The sequence below is a fragment of the Hypanus sabinus genome, unplaced genomic scaffold (assembly GCF_030144855.1).
Source record: "Hypanus sabinus isolate sHypSab1 unplaced genomic scaffold, sHypSab1.hap1 scaffold_122, whole genome shotgun sequence".
NCBI lineage: Eukaryota > Metazoa > Chordata > Chondrichthyes > Myliobatiformes > Dasyatidae > Hypanus > Hypanus sabinus.
The window spans coordinates 838,135-852,089 of NW_026779281.1; positions in this window are offsets into that span (position 1 = coordinate 838,135).

The following is a 13,955-nucleotide window of genomic DNA, read 5'->3' on the forward strand; positions in this document are numbered from 1 at the left end:
TGTTCCCCAGGGTCGGGGAATCTTGAACCAGAGGGCACAGGTTTTAGAGATTTGATAGGGACCCGAGGGAAAACGTTTTCACCCAGAGGGTGGCCCGTCTGTGGAAGGAGCTGCCGGAGGAAGTGGTCGAGGCAGGTTCATTAACGGACAGGGACATGGATAGGAAAGGTTCAGAGGGATACGGGTGGTCCGTCTGTGGAAGGAGCTGCCGGAGGAAGTGGTCGGGACAGGTACATTAACGACACTCGGACAGGGACACGGATAGGAAAGGTTTAGAGCGATACGTGTGGTCCGTCTGTGGAAGGAGCTGCCGGAGGAAGTGGTCGAGGGAGGGAGGGGGAGGAGAGGAGAGAGTGGCCGCTACAACAGAGGGGATGGAGGGTTCGGAGGAGGCTTGGCGTGTAGTGAGGGAGCGCTACCGCGAGGGGAGCAAGATAGCGCCGCGGGAGAGGGGGAAGGCCGTGGGTGCGGTTGGGGGTGTCTGGATGAGGGCTGGCTCGCTGGCGTGTGTGCGTGCGTGCGTGTGTGTGTGTGTGTGGTGTGTGTGTGTGTGTGTGTGTGTGTGTGTGTGTGTGTTAGGGGGCGGGCGGAACACTCACCATCCGGCATCCGGTGTAGCAGTACCCGATTAGGGGAAGATGCGGACGTTCAGAGAGTACAGGATGAAGGCGGGAGTGCAGGCAAGGGCGCAGATCACTTTCGCAACCAGGCAGGCGATGGTCTGCCGTAGAGAAAGAGAGAGATAAATTGAGAAGTGACGGGGTGGGGGAGGAGGTGAGACAGAGAAAGAGAGATGGTGAGAGACAGTGAGAGAGATAAGTTTGAAAGGGACAGTGGATGTGAGAGAGAGGGGAGACAAAATGAACAGGGAAAGCAGCGAGACGGGGAAGCGAAGGAGTGTGTGTGGAAAGGGTGCGGGAGGAGGGACAGAGAGAGAGAGAGAGAGTGGGAGAGGAATTGAAAAGGGAGGAGAGACAGAGAGGGAACATAGAGAGTGGGTGAGAGACAGAGGGATGAAGAAAGAGAGGAGGACGGGGGTAAAAAGAGATAAGAGACGGGGGGTGATGGAGAGAGAGAGGGATGGGGAAAGAGAGAGAGAGCCAGAAAGTTGGAAAGATGAGGAGATAGGAACAGGGAGGGAAAAAAGAGAAAAAGAGAGAAATTGGAAGGGAGCTGGGGGGGGGGGGGTGAGAAAGACTTGTTTGCTATGGTGAGGGTGGTGGTGTTGTCTGATGGACATGAATGTTTTTCCCTGCGGCTTGTTTTGAATAGAACACGACAGCACAGTACAGGCCCTTCAGCGCCCTCCATGTTGTGTCGACCCATATAAGCCTTAAAAATAGTACTAAACCCACACTACCCCGTAACCCTCCAGTTTTTCCATTTCATTTCATTTTTCAATCTTTTTATTGATCTTCCATTAAAGAATATACAAATCAGAGAAGGAGTTTAGCAAACAGATAATATAAAAGACATATAAACAGTAATACTAATCAGAACGTATATAATGTCAAAATCAGACAGGTAAAATGTTATGCTGTTATATATACAATGGTCAGAAAATTACAACTCCTCTTAGCAATCATAAAAAAAATTGGAATTTTTATTTGTTAAAGGGAACAAAAACCCTACTAACTAAACTGAAACAAAAAACAAGAACGAAACAAATAATGAAAAAGAAAGTTTGGGCAGTCCAATTGAGGATAAAATTTTTAAAAAGTGAGAGAAAAAAAATCCTTCCAGTTATCTCTGAACCTTCACGGATAAGGATTTTCCCGAAAGAGAATAAAGAAAAATAAATTATATCATTAAATCCATTTTTCTTTCATCCATGCGCCTGTCCAAGAGGCTCTTAAATACCCCCTAATGTTTTAGCCTGCACCACCATCCCTGGCAAGTCATTCCAGGCTCCCACAACCCTCTGTGTAAAAAATTACCCCAATGCCTTCCCTAAACTTCCCCTCTTAATTTTGTACTGATGCCCTCTGGTGTTTGCTGTTGGTGCCCTGGGAGAGAGGGACTGATCATCCACCCTATCTGTGCCTGTCATAATCTTGTAGACCTCTATCAAGTCCCCTCTGAATCTTCTACACTCCAAAAGAAAAGTCCCAGCTCTGCTACTCTTACTTCATGTGACTTGTTCTCCAAACCCGGCAACATCCTGGTAAATTTCCTCCGCACCCTCTCCATTGCTTCCACATCCTTCCTATAATGAGGTGACCAGCATTGAACACAATACTCTAAGTGCAGTCTCACCAGAGATTTGTAGAGTTGCAATATACAAGGACACAGTCAGAGTCGAGATGGCTTCGGTCAATGAAAGTCACCAGTGCGTGGGGTGGCTGGTTTAAACTCTCAGCAGTTTAAAAGGGGTGAGTGGAGATCGATCCAGAGTGTTGATAAATGACTTTCACAAGTGCTGCAGCCGGAAGAAGTTTGCAGAGAGGAGTGGAAGGTTTGAAACAGAGAAAACCTAGTGACAAAGAGATCACTGTTTGACTCTCCCTCCAAGTAGCCTGTGAGTGGTGATTTCGATTCCGTTCGAATACAGAAGTGTGATTGTCACACCGTTAATCCACAGGATGGGTTCTCTGGTGAGGGGGAAGCCATTGTGAATACCACTTGCGTGTTTACCCTTGTCTGGGCGAGATAGTTCACTGAAGAAGGCAAATCACTGTTGGTTACTTCGTACATCGCGGAACAGGATCAGTTGCTGTCACAGTGTGGGAACTACCGGAGTGTTTAACCCCTACCTGGGTCGTTCTCTTTACCACCTGAAATGGTACCCTTAGTGTAGTCAAAACTTGGCTCACCTGAAGGATTCGGAGAGCAACGGGAAGATCAGCGACACCTGTCTATTCAGGTTACAAATACCTCTCTCTCTCGCCTCAGTTCTGCGGAGTGAACGGAACTTCCATACGTACCATCGTAAGACTGTAACTCCTGCCACCTGAGCTTGAATGAGATTGAGAACTTTATTCTTCCTCTATATATGCATAACATTGCTAACACTTGGGCTGCATCCAGACTACACTGGATAATTTGAGAAACACCAATTTTGCGTAAAAACAATAGGCGTCCACACTACGCGTTTTTGAAAACATCTCTGTCCACACTGAAACGGAGATTTCGGCGAATCTTCTCCTGCTGCGCATGCGCAGGACACAGCTACCGAAAACAAGCGACATGTTTGGTGTCGAATCTCGCCGTAGAAGTGCGGGTTTGTGTAGTTACAGACAGAAAAACTTAAAACGTCGGACAGCTGTTGTCTCTCGCGCAGGAGAAATTAAAACTTAAAAAAAATACTGGAGCGTACGGCAGCATCCGACAGGGGGTTCAACCACAGCTTGATCCGGCGGACGACGAACATTGACAGACTGACCAACTCTGTTGCGTTAATAAAGCCCCTTGTTAAACGTATAAAATATGTCTGCGTCAGTGTTTTCTTGTTTTTCCATACAATGTTACATTAGGCTGTTACACATCTGTTGTCAGAGAAGTACTTGCATAAATAGGTAAACCACCTTCATCCGAGCAAGGACAGAAAACAAGGAAAAGTGAGTAAACTGTCACGTACCCAGTGACCAGGTTACCAAACCAGCAGAAATAGAATGATACGTTGGAGTCTGGAGGTACTGTAACTAGAAGTGCTTATTAGTAAACTAAGTAACGCAGTATCAAAAGTGCGAATATACATATAAAACAGGTTAGCAATGATAAATACAGAAGCGTAGAAATAGGAATCAAAACCAAGCTCTATCACAGTCTAGGGGTAAATGAATAGTCTTAAAATAATGCAGAGTTCAGTTCAGTTCAGTTTGTGACGTTGGGGAGAGAGAGAGAGAGAGAGTGGGGGGGGGAAGTGAGAAAGTGAGAGAGTGAGCGAGAGATGAGCATCTGCTGCAGGCAAATCTTCTGTCGTCTTCTTGTTCCGTTGTACTGATGTGGTCATTCGGTTATGACCCCTCCGTTCTTGGCAAAACTCATCTTCTGTGGTGGACTCGTCACTGACGTGAGTGGACACACACACACACACACACAAGCCCCCACCGGTCCTGCCGTCACACTGTGAGCTTTGTGACCGATCTCCTGATTCTGTCCAACAAGCCCCCACCTTCCTGTGGGTGCACAACACTCTTGCAGTGTCTCGTGGCGTGTCTCCCGGAGTCTCAGCAGACCCGTCTTTTATCTCCCCTGACGCGGTATAAGCCATCCATCAATTGACCATGTGCGTGTTCATCAGACTGGCCACTCCCTCCTCTCTCAGCAGGCAAATGGCTTCACTCTGCTGTGTCAGCAGGGAACCACACAAACAGGCCAAATGTCCTTGTCGTTAAAATCGACAATTAGCAAAGAAGCCATAATACTAAATCATCCATTTTAATCCTGGTCTCTCTCTCTCCCATCTGCAAGAGAATGCATCCACCCTTCATCTCTCTCTCTCGTTAGCAACATAGTTCACAGGGGGGTCAACTCTGGACCCCATCTCTAAATGGTTTTCTCATCACACATAACACCCCCACCCTTAGAAGTATTTTTACCCGGGTGAAAAATTCAATATTCAGGCACATTGCAGAATCTAATATGATACAGATGCAGTCATTAACCAACAGAGTAACACACATATAATTTCAAATCTAACATCTAGATAAACCATCAGCAATTACACTGTCAGTTCCCTTTACGTATTGTATTTTAATATCAAATTCTTGAACATCAAACTTCATAACCGTCTGTTTTTATTCTTCATGTTCGTCAAAAATACCAAGGGGTTGTAATCAGTATAAACTATCGATGGCTTCTGTGCCGGACAAATGTAAACCTCAAAATGCTGTAACGCCAGAATAAGTGACAGTAATTCTTTGCCTGCAGTGGAATAATTTCTCTGGTGCACATTGAACTTCCTAGAGAAATAAGCCACTGGGTGTTCAATTTCGTCCACAGCTCTCTGCAGTAGGACTGCCCCTGCAGCTTCGTCACTTGCGTCGGTTGCCAGGGAGAAGGGTTTCGAAGTCAGGTGCTTTTAACACAGGATGGTAACATAATGTAGTTTTCAGCCCCTCAAAGGCTTCTTGGCAATGATTGCTCCACACAAACTTGTCATTCTTTTGTAAGGGCTTTGTAAGAGGGAGGGCAATATCCGCAAAGTCCTTACAAAACTTCCGATAGTACCCGACCATTCCCAGAAACCTTCTCAGTGCCCTCTTATCAGTCGGGACCGGAACTTCAGAAATAGACTGTACTTTCGCCTGCACAGGAGCCAGATGCCTCTGTCCTATCACATACCCCAGGTATGTGACCGTGGCATGGCCGAACTCACTTTCGGCGAAGTTAGCAGTGAGATTGGCTGCAGACATTCGTTTAAACAGTTCCTCCACAGCGTCAATGTGCTCGTCCCACGTATCACTTCTGTTATGAGTGATGAACAGACCTGATGGACAATGGGGTGAAGAGTTAACCAACCCCCCCCCCCCACTCCTGAGCACCTCGAACTATTACTGTTGCTATGCTGACCATGAGAAAGAGACGAAAAACAGGCAAGAACATCTGCGACAGATCAGAGAGGGGGGTATTGCTGATTAACCGTAATGTGACTCATTTTTGAAATTATTTACTGTTTCACTGCAAGGACAATAGTTTGCTCATAAACATTCCTCAGTGGACTGAAGGAGTGGCCTTATTTGATGGACACAGTCATTCAGAGTTGATCGATAGCTGAGTCCCCGTGAGTGGGGATAAAAGGCAGGTCTGGAGAGACACCCTCCAGAGACACCAGTGGACACTGTTTGAGTGTCGGAACCCACAGGAAAGGTGGGGGCTTCCAAGACCGAAACAAGAGGTCGGTCAGTAAGGCTATCAGTGTAAAAGCAGGGTCGGTGGGGACTTGTGTGTGTGTCCACACATGCCAGAGTGACGAGTCCACCACAGAAGAACGGTTTGGCAGAAAGACGGAGAGGTCATAACTGAATGAGCACAACGGTACGACGGATTTAGAAAGCAAAGGAAGGTTTAGCTGCTGTAGCTGTTACATCTCGCTCGCTCTCTCTCTCTCTCTCTCTCTCGCTCTCTCTCCAATGATTACAATACAACAACCATAACTACCTCAGCACTCATGAACTGATCTGAACTTTATACTTTTCTATGACAATTCATTTACCCCTAGACTTCGATAGAGCTTGTTTATTATTGATTATTGTTATTCCTACATTTTGAGGTTTATTACTGCTAACTTGTTTTAGATGTATATTTGCATTATTGATATGGTTTTTGCTTATTTTTATTAATAAACACCTTTAGTTTGGTACCAACAGACTCCAACGGATCCTTCTTTCTCTGCTGTTTAAATACCTCGTTACAGGGTACGTAATACTCCAAACCAATAAATCATCAATGTAAGTCCCGTATTCTGTAACCCTTTAATCACTGAGTCAATCATTCTCAGAAATGTCCCTGGAGCTTTTTTCATTCCAAAAGGCAAGACATTATACTCATAGAACCCTGACGGAGTGACAGATGCGGAAACATCTCGACCCCTGTCAGTTAAAGGAACACACCGGTTTCCTTTTAGCAAGTCAATCTTGGTGATGTATCTCGCCTTACCCACTTTATCAATGCAATCATCCACACTTAGGATAGGGCACGCCTCAGTCTTTATGACGGTATTCACCTTCCTGTAATCTGTACAGAACCTTACACTACCATCAGGCTTCGGGACAACCAGACATGGAGATGCCCACGCTGAGGAAGATTCCTGGATAATACCAGCAGCTAGCATATGTTCAATTTCTTTTTCCACCAGCTTGCTCCTTTCTAAATTCATCCGATAGGGGGCTGCTTAATAGGCTGGGCTGAAGTAACAATAACATCATCTGTTGTTCCCTCGCATCTTCTCGGAACGTCTGGGCTGTTACGTATTCAGGCAACAATAAATATATGAGTTCGGCAAGGGTTTCTTATAATAAAACAACACGTTTATTAAACACAGAAAACAAACCCCCCAAAAGTAAACAAACACTACCGTAACCGGAAACAGCTGCTGAGCGGCTGTTCAAACAGTTCGTAAAGTGATATTCCAAAACAGTTCTTAAAGTGATATTGCCAAAAGTTCGATATGCTCACAGTCCATTTAAAAGGAGAGACTTTACAGGACGATTTAAGTTCTCTTTCACGTCGCTTGCTTCGATCCCCGACGTCGAAATTCCCACGAAGAATTTACGAAACAGAACGGCTTAAAGGCACTGACCTTTCCTTCCTCACTACCTTCAATCCTTTCTGGTAAACCCAGGGATTAACACGAAGATAGTCAACGAAATCCTTCCAAATAAGGATCAAACAAAGGTCGCCCCCCGTTTCACCGTAGAAAGCGATTCTCCTCGATCTTTAACTTCCAACCTTGAATCTTCACTCTCCTTTAATTCTCAAACTAACAGAATCATAAAGAACCTGTTGGCATTAACCTTTTAAACTTTAGGCATTAAATAAAAACTTCATCCTTCAACTAAACTGCGTCATCACTTCAAACACGCAGTGGCATGAAGTCAACTTGGCAAATCCAGCCACGAACTGCCCCTCCTCACAGGGTGGGGTCTACCTTTTATAACCTGTAAAAAAAACCCGTCACATGATCTCTACTGGCGGGAAAATGACGTCATTCCACCATCACAAGACCATCACCTCAAGTCCAGTACAGCTTCAACCCCAGTCACATGACAAGGGCACCACTGTCATGTGTCACGAGTATGTAACAGGGCATAAATCTGCATGCCGGTTAATTAGCTTTGTCAGCTGCTCCCATTGTCCAGGCTTCAAATGACTGACCTTATCAGCAAAATTGGCCAAAATAACATAGTTCTCTAGTCTGGTGGGCACTATGTTTATCTATTCAAGATGCTCGGGTCCCTCATTATCAATCCTTACAGCCTCGTTTGTTTTCGTGACAGCACCGATTGGCGCAGCTTTTGAATCACGGTAACCTTTCAGCACATCGACGTGTACCAACCGGCTCGGCTTTCTCCTGTCAGGGGTTTCGATAACATAGTTCAGAGAGTGTATTTTCTTAATTACCTTGTACGGACCTTGGACGTTCGCCTGTAGGGGGTTGATCACTAATGGGAACAGATCCAAGACCTTACCTCCCACTTGAAATACCTGTTCACGTGCTCGTCTATCATACCACTGCTTCATTTTAATTTGGGAGTCTCGCAGATTTTCCTTGGCAAGGTCACATATTCTGCTGAGCCTCTCTCGGAATTTCAAAACATAGTCAATCACATTGACATGCACTGTCGGGTTAGACCGTTTAACTTTAAGTAAGGCCAGAGGTCCCTCGGGCCTGTGACCGAAAACAATCTCAAATGGGCTGAACCCCAGAGACTCATCAATCGTGTCCCTCTTAACCCAATGTACCGTTTCCCTTGTGGGCCAGGTTCAACATGTCGTCCCGATGAACCTTCGGAACCACCACCTGGTGTACCACCGCCCATTCCTCATCTGCCGGCAAGGTGGTCGGTCTCCACTTTCTCATTAATACCCCCTCCTTCATATAGTAGCCCACTGGTTCCTTCCTAAATCCCGCCTCAGAGAGAGTTGTCTCCTTCAATGCCACAAGCTCCTCATCACGTCTCTGCTCTTTTATAAGTTCCTTCCTCGCTAATGGTAAATCCACCACCTCTCCCTACACAGCTCCACTATTCTCTTTCATCTCATCCTCTAACCCCTTCCGATACAGGGTCGGTAAAAACGTCTCAGCTAAATCCACGTCTGCTGCAGACACCTCAGCGCCTTTTCCAGCCGCCCTTTTCACCGTGCTTCGGGTGACTGCGCAGGCGGGATAAACTTCAGAATCTGTAGGCGTCAGCTGAACTGTTCAATTGACTTCACCCTGACCAGGTGCCAATTTAATGTTTACGACACTCAGCACTGTCATTAAGCTTAGAAAGACCATGTTTACATTCAGAAAGTTCCCAAACCGTCCATCAAATCCATTTTTTCGACCTTTACTTCGATTGGTCCCCACAGTAACCCAGACAGGTGGCCTCTCAAACCCAAAACCAAAACAATCCTTTTTCTCTACATTGTAATCTTGAACAACAGCCCCTTTCTCAATATTGTCCATAAAATTCACATCGCCAGCTTTCATCTGATCACTAGCTTTTAGAACACCTTCTGACAAAAGTGACTAAGAATCCTCAATTTCCTCTGGTGCCAGGGTTAACCGATTTCTCACTGAACCAAGTCCATCTGACCCAAAAGGACTGCATTCCTTTTTGACCAAATCAGACACCTCAGACCTTTCCTGAGTTTCAACACAAGTTTCAGTACCCGGTGAACCCACAGGTACCACCATAACCTGAACACAGGCAAACGGGACACCTGCCTCTTCTAGGATATCAATACCAGTCCCAGCTTCAAATTCCAAGTTCCCCTTATCCTCCCAGTTACTCTCTGGGCAACTCACATCGGGAGTAAACTCAACCTTGCGGGTTAAAACAACCTCGTCTGCTAACCCAGCAGACTCCCTCAAGGTAGTGGCATTCTTTTCATCACGGAATGCCCTTACATCATCGGGAATACACTCCTTAAAATTTTCAACTACAAGCAGCTCTTTCAGGCTATATAAATCATGAGGGTCCAACACTGGACCTTCAAACTGCCACATCTTCCTCTCGAATTGTCTCTGTCTTTCCCTTCCCACTCTGCGTCTCTGTGCTTCTTCCACCCTTAACTTAATTATCTCTATCCTCATCTCTTCCAGACAGGTCTGGACCTCTAGAGGAAACATTTCCACCTCCTTTTCACTAAAGCGCTTAGTAAAAATATTGTGCTCCATTATTAACATACGGAGTTCCCCCTTCGTCATAATGCAATGTATTAACAACTTCCGACAATTCATCCTTCTTAGCTTTCCAAAAGCCTACAGGGACTGGACTTAACAGACATCCCTCAACATCAAAATCCATCAAATCCAATAAATCAGGCAGACAGTTCGACAGGTTTGAGTGACATTGAAGCTTGTGGAAGGGAAATGCGAGATTGCTTTGGCTCAGTCGGCTTTAGACCAGGTGAGAATCAGCTTCTCGTGCTCCTTGTTAATGACCTGAATAAATCAGTTGTCACGGAATCCCGCCATTTTGGGGATGGGTTTGCTGGGCGTGCTGTGGAGCTTTGGTGAGAGTATCGCCTCCCTAAAGTATGAACCATATTAGATTTAATTAGAAAGTGAATGCGAGTCACCTGTACACGATTTAATAAAATCAGTTTGAAAAGGAAGACATCGTGTGCTTATTTATTAGTTTTCACAGAAGGTTCTCAAATATTTAGGCGTTGATCTCTGACTCCTGTAAGGGCTGATTTCCGTAACCAGGCATCTCGCGGGGTAACATCGAATATAATGTCTGCAGGATCGGGAGTAGAAGATCGCCTTCTATTGCCGAGGGGTGGCTGGTCAATTGAGGAGGTTCCAGTACAGCTGAGTGGCACTGCCGATCACGAAATAAATGGAACCACACAACGTAAGCTAAACTAACACAGGATCTTTTGAAAGGCGATGTAACTTATTTCCAATTTTGTATTCTTGTACTAATTATTCGAAAAGTTTTTGTCCCTCTTTTCCGCTGTTTGACGTGATACAGTTTGGCAGATCGGGAAGTATGGAATAAGGGTGTTATTGACCGTAGCTCTCTGATGTTTTACAGAGATCCAATGTTGGGTGCAAATAATCTGGTTTCTATAACATTGAAATGACGCTTGTCTAATTCAATACTGTTCCATCCGGCCCATTCCGCGCATTCGTAAATTTTATTTCTACCTTGAGTTAATTCTTATCAGATACAAATGAGACACTTTCAGTTACCAGCATCGGGATGTTTTAAATGATAATTTTTATTTTATTATCAAACTAAAAGCGCGGATCTTCAACAAAACATTGCCTGTTGTAAGACGTGTACGAGCTGGAACTGAGTTCTACTCAGGGGAGAAAGCCTTAGGTGATCTGACATTTCTCTTGATCAATTTCCGGATAAGCGTCCAAGGAGGCAGTATCAACGTTTTCAACTCTGCCCTGAAGTTAGTTTGGGTTGCTGCATAAATACACGTGTTTGTACAAGAACTCATGTTCGCGAGCAGAGTCCCGGTTTGAGCAGCGATATATCGGGCAGAGTTATAGTCGCGATCAAAATACATGGTTATGCTGGCGATAATATCGGTCACTGCCGACGGCAGCCAAAATAGCTTGAAGCTGCCCGATACACAGAACAGTAATATGATGCCCTTTTTCCTGTTCTCCATCTCCGGGTCACGTTCAATCTTACTCTTATGGGTTCGGAAGCCCCGCCGGGATTTGCTGGCCACTAGGATATTCCTGGCCGTCATCCCGTTACACAGAATTATTAAACCGGATGCGCACAGGTTTTGAAAGGATTTGAATCTGCTGAACGCGACGAACGTTGGAGAGTTGAAGATGTCCAATTTCGGGCGAATACCCCACGAAATATTTCCAATTATCCGTTGAGGCTGAAATGCAAACAAGAGGGGTAGATTCTCCAAGCAAAGCCCCGCCAGTATTACTGCTGCCAGGATTCTGGCTGTCTTCACTCTGCAGTATTTTGTTTTAAACTTCTGACAACATATGGCAACATATCGATCACAGGTGAAGGCCACCGTGTACCGCCGTGATAGTTCCAGAGTGACCGCCAGCACGTAGATCGTGGCTTTAAGGACTTCCGTATAATGCAGAAATGAACTGGACAGGCGGAATATTAAAATCTCATAGACAAGGACATTGATGAGAATGACCGATAGATCTGACACCGCCATCATCGTCATGTAGGCAGAGATGCATTTGGAAAGACGGCATTTTCCCCGGGACAGAATAATAATTGTTAACAAATTAGCTGCAACAGATAAAACAAACGACACATAAATGATCTGGATGATGGGGTGGTAAATTGGATTAGTAAGTATGCCGATGATACTAAGGAAGGAGGTGTTGTGGATAATGAGGTGGATTTTCAAAGCTTGCAGGGAGATTTATGCCGGTTAGAAGAATGGGCTGAATTGGCAGATGGAGTTTAATGCTGAGAAGTGTGAGGTTCTACATTTTGGCAGGAATAATCCAAATAGAACATACAGAGTAAATGGTAGGGCATTGAGAAATGCAGAGGAACAGAGAGATCTAGGAATAACTGTGCATAGTTCCCTGAAAGTGGAGTCTCATGTAGATAGGGTGGTGAAGAGGGCTTTTGGAACGCTGGCCTTTATAAATCAAAGCATTGAGTACAGAAGTTGGGATGTAATGCTAAAGTTGTACAAGGCATTGGTAAGGCCAAATTTGGTATATTGTGTGCAGTTCTGGTCACCGAATTATAGGAAAGATATCAATAAATTAGAGAGAGTGCAGAGACGATTCACTAGGATGTTACCTGGGTTTCAGCAATTAAGTTACAGAGAAAGGTTGAACAAGTTAGGTCTCTATTCATTGGAGCGTAGAAGGTTGAGGGGGGATTTGATCGAGGTATTTAAAATTTTGAGAGGGATAGATAGAGTTGACGTGAACAGGCTGTTTCCATTGAGAGTAGGGGAGATTCAAACTAGAGGACATGATTTGAGAGTTAGGGGGCAGAAGTTTAAGGGAAACACGAGGGGGTATTTCTTTACTCAAAGAGTGATAGCTGTGTGGAATGAGCTTCCTGTAGAAGTAGTAGAGGCCAGTTCAGTTGTGTCATTTAAGGTAAAATTGGATAGGTATATGGACAGGAAAGGAGTGGAGGGTTATGGGCTAAGTGAGGGTAGGTGGGACTAGGTGAGATTAAGGGTTCGGCACGGACTAGGAGGGCCAAGATGGCCTGTTTCCGTGCTGTGATTGTTATATGGTTATATGGTTATATAAAGGCATCACTAAAGGAGGAAGAGAGGAGAATCTTACAACTTATTTCTGAAATACGTTCGGATGTATTTCTGTTTAGTCCGGTGGTCTGAGAGTGAGCATAGGCAGGACAGAAAGGCACTTCGCAGTGTGATCTTCACCGGCTGGAAACGGGCTGAGAAACAGCCCGTGTAATGTACTGGGAGCCTGGGTAATGTGCTGCCCTGCAGGAGGATAAATCAGGTTACCATTGTATGGTGAATGGTAGGCTGTGAGGTGCTCCGCATAAAATAAACGGAGCTGTAAATACAGATCCGTCATTCATTTAAAGTAAAACACTGGGTAAACCGGGCGGCACAGAGATCATTTTGCACATCGGCCATCACAAATCAGGACTCTGAGCGCAGGGGTTGTGTTATTGAGTTGAGGTTGTACAATACGTAATTGAAACCGAATTCGTAGTATTGTTTACAATTCTACTCACCTTCCTACGGAAATTATATCAAAATTCAGGACAGAGTTCAAAATATTTACAAGGATACTGACGGGAATTAGAGATTTTTGTATACTTTAGGGGTATAATTGGTGTAAATGCATTTCAGCCTTTTCCCCTCAGGTTGTGTGAGACTATTTTGAACGATCATAGGATTCGCGTGAAACCTGAAATGCTTCGGGGGTAATCAGAGAAAGGTTATTTACTCAGAGGTTGCTGCGAGTGTGAAAACAGCTCCCTGCGGAGCGGACGGTGCGGGATCTGTTGTACCACGTAAGATAAACTTGTAAAGGGCCAAGGTGGGAGGGAGGTAGAGGAATATCAGCCAGGTGCCGGTAGATAGGACCACAGAGGTTCAAGTCGCCATGGCGGGCTGAATGGCCACTTTTTGTGTTGTACACTTTTATTTTCCAACGGGCACGATGAAAAATACATTAACTCCTGAGCGAAACACTACTGCTATTTCAGCGATGGTATCCCTCCGTTCCCTTTGCACCGGACATGAGGAGACGGCCTCCTGTGTCCAGAGGAAAGTCTCCTCACCGGTCGTGTGGACACGGAACGATACAGCGCCTATTGAGCATCTTGTATAATGGACAC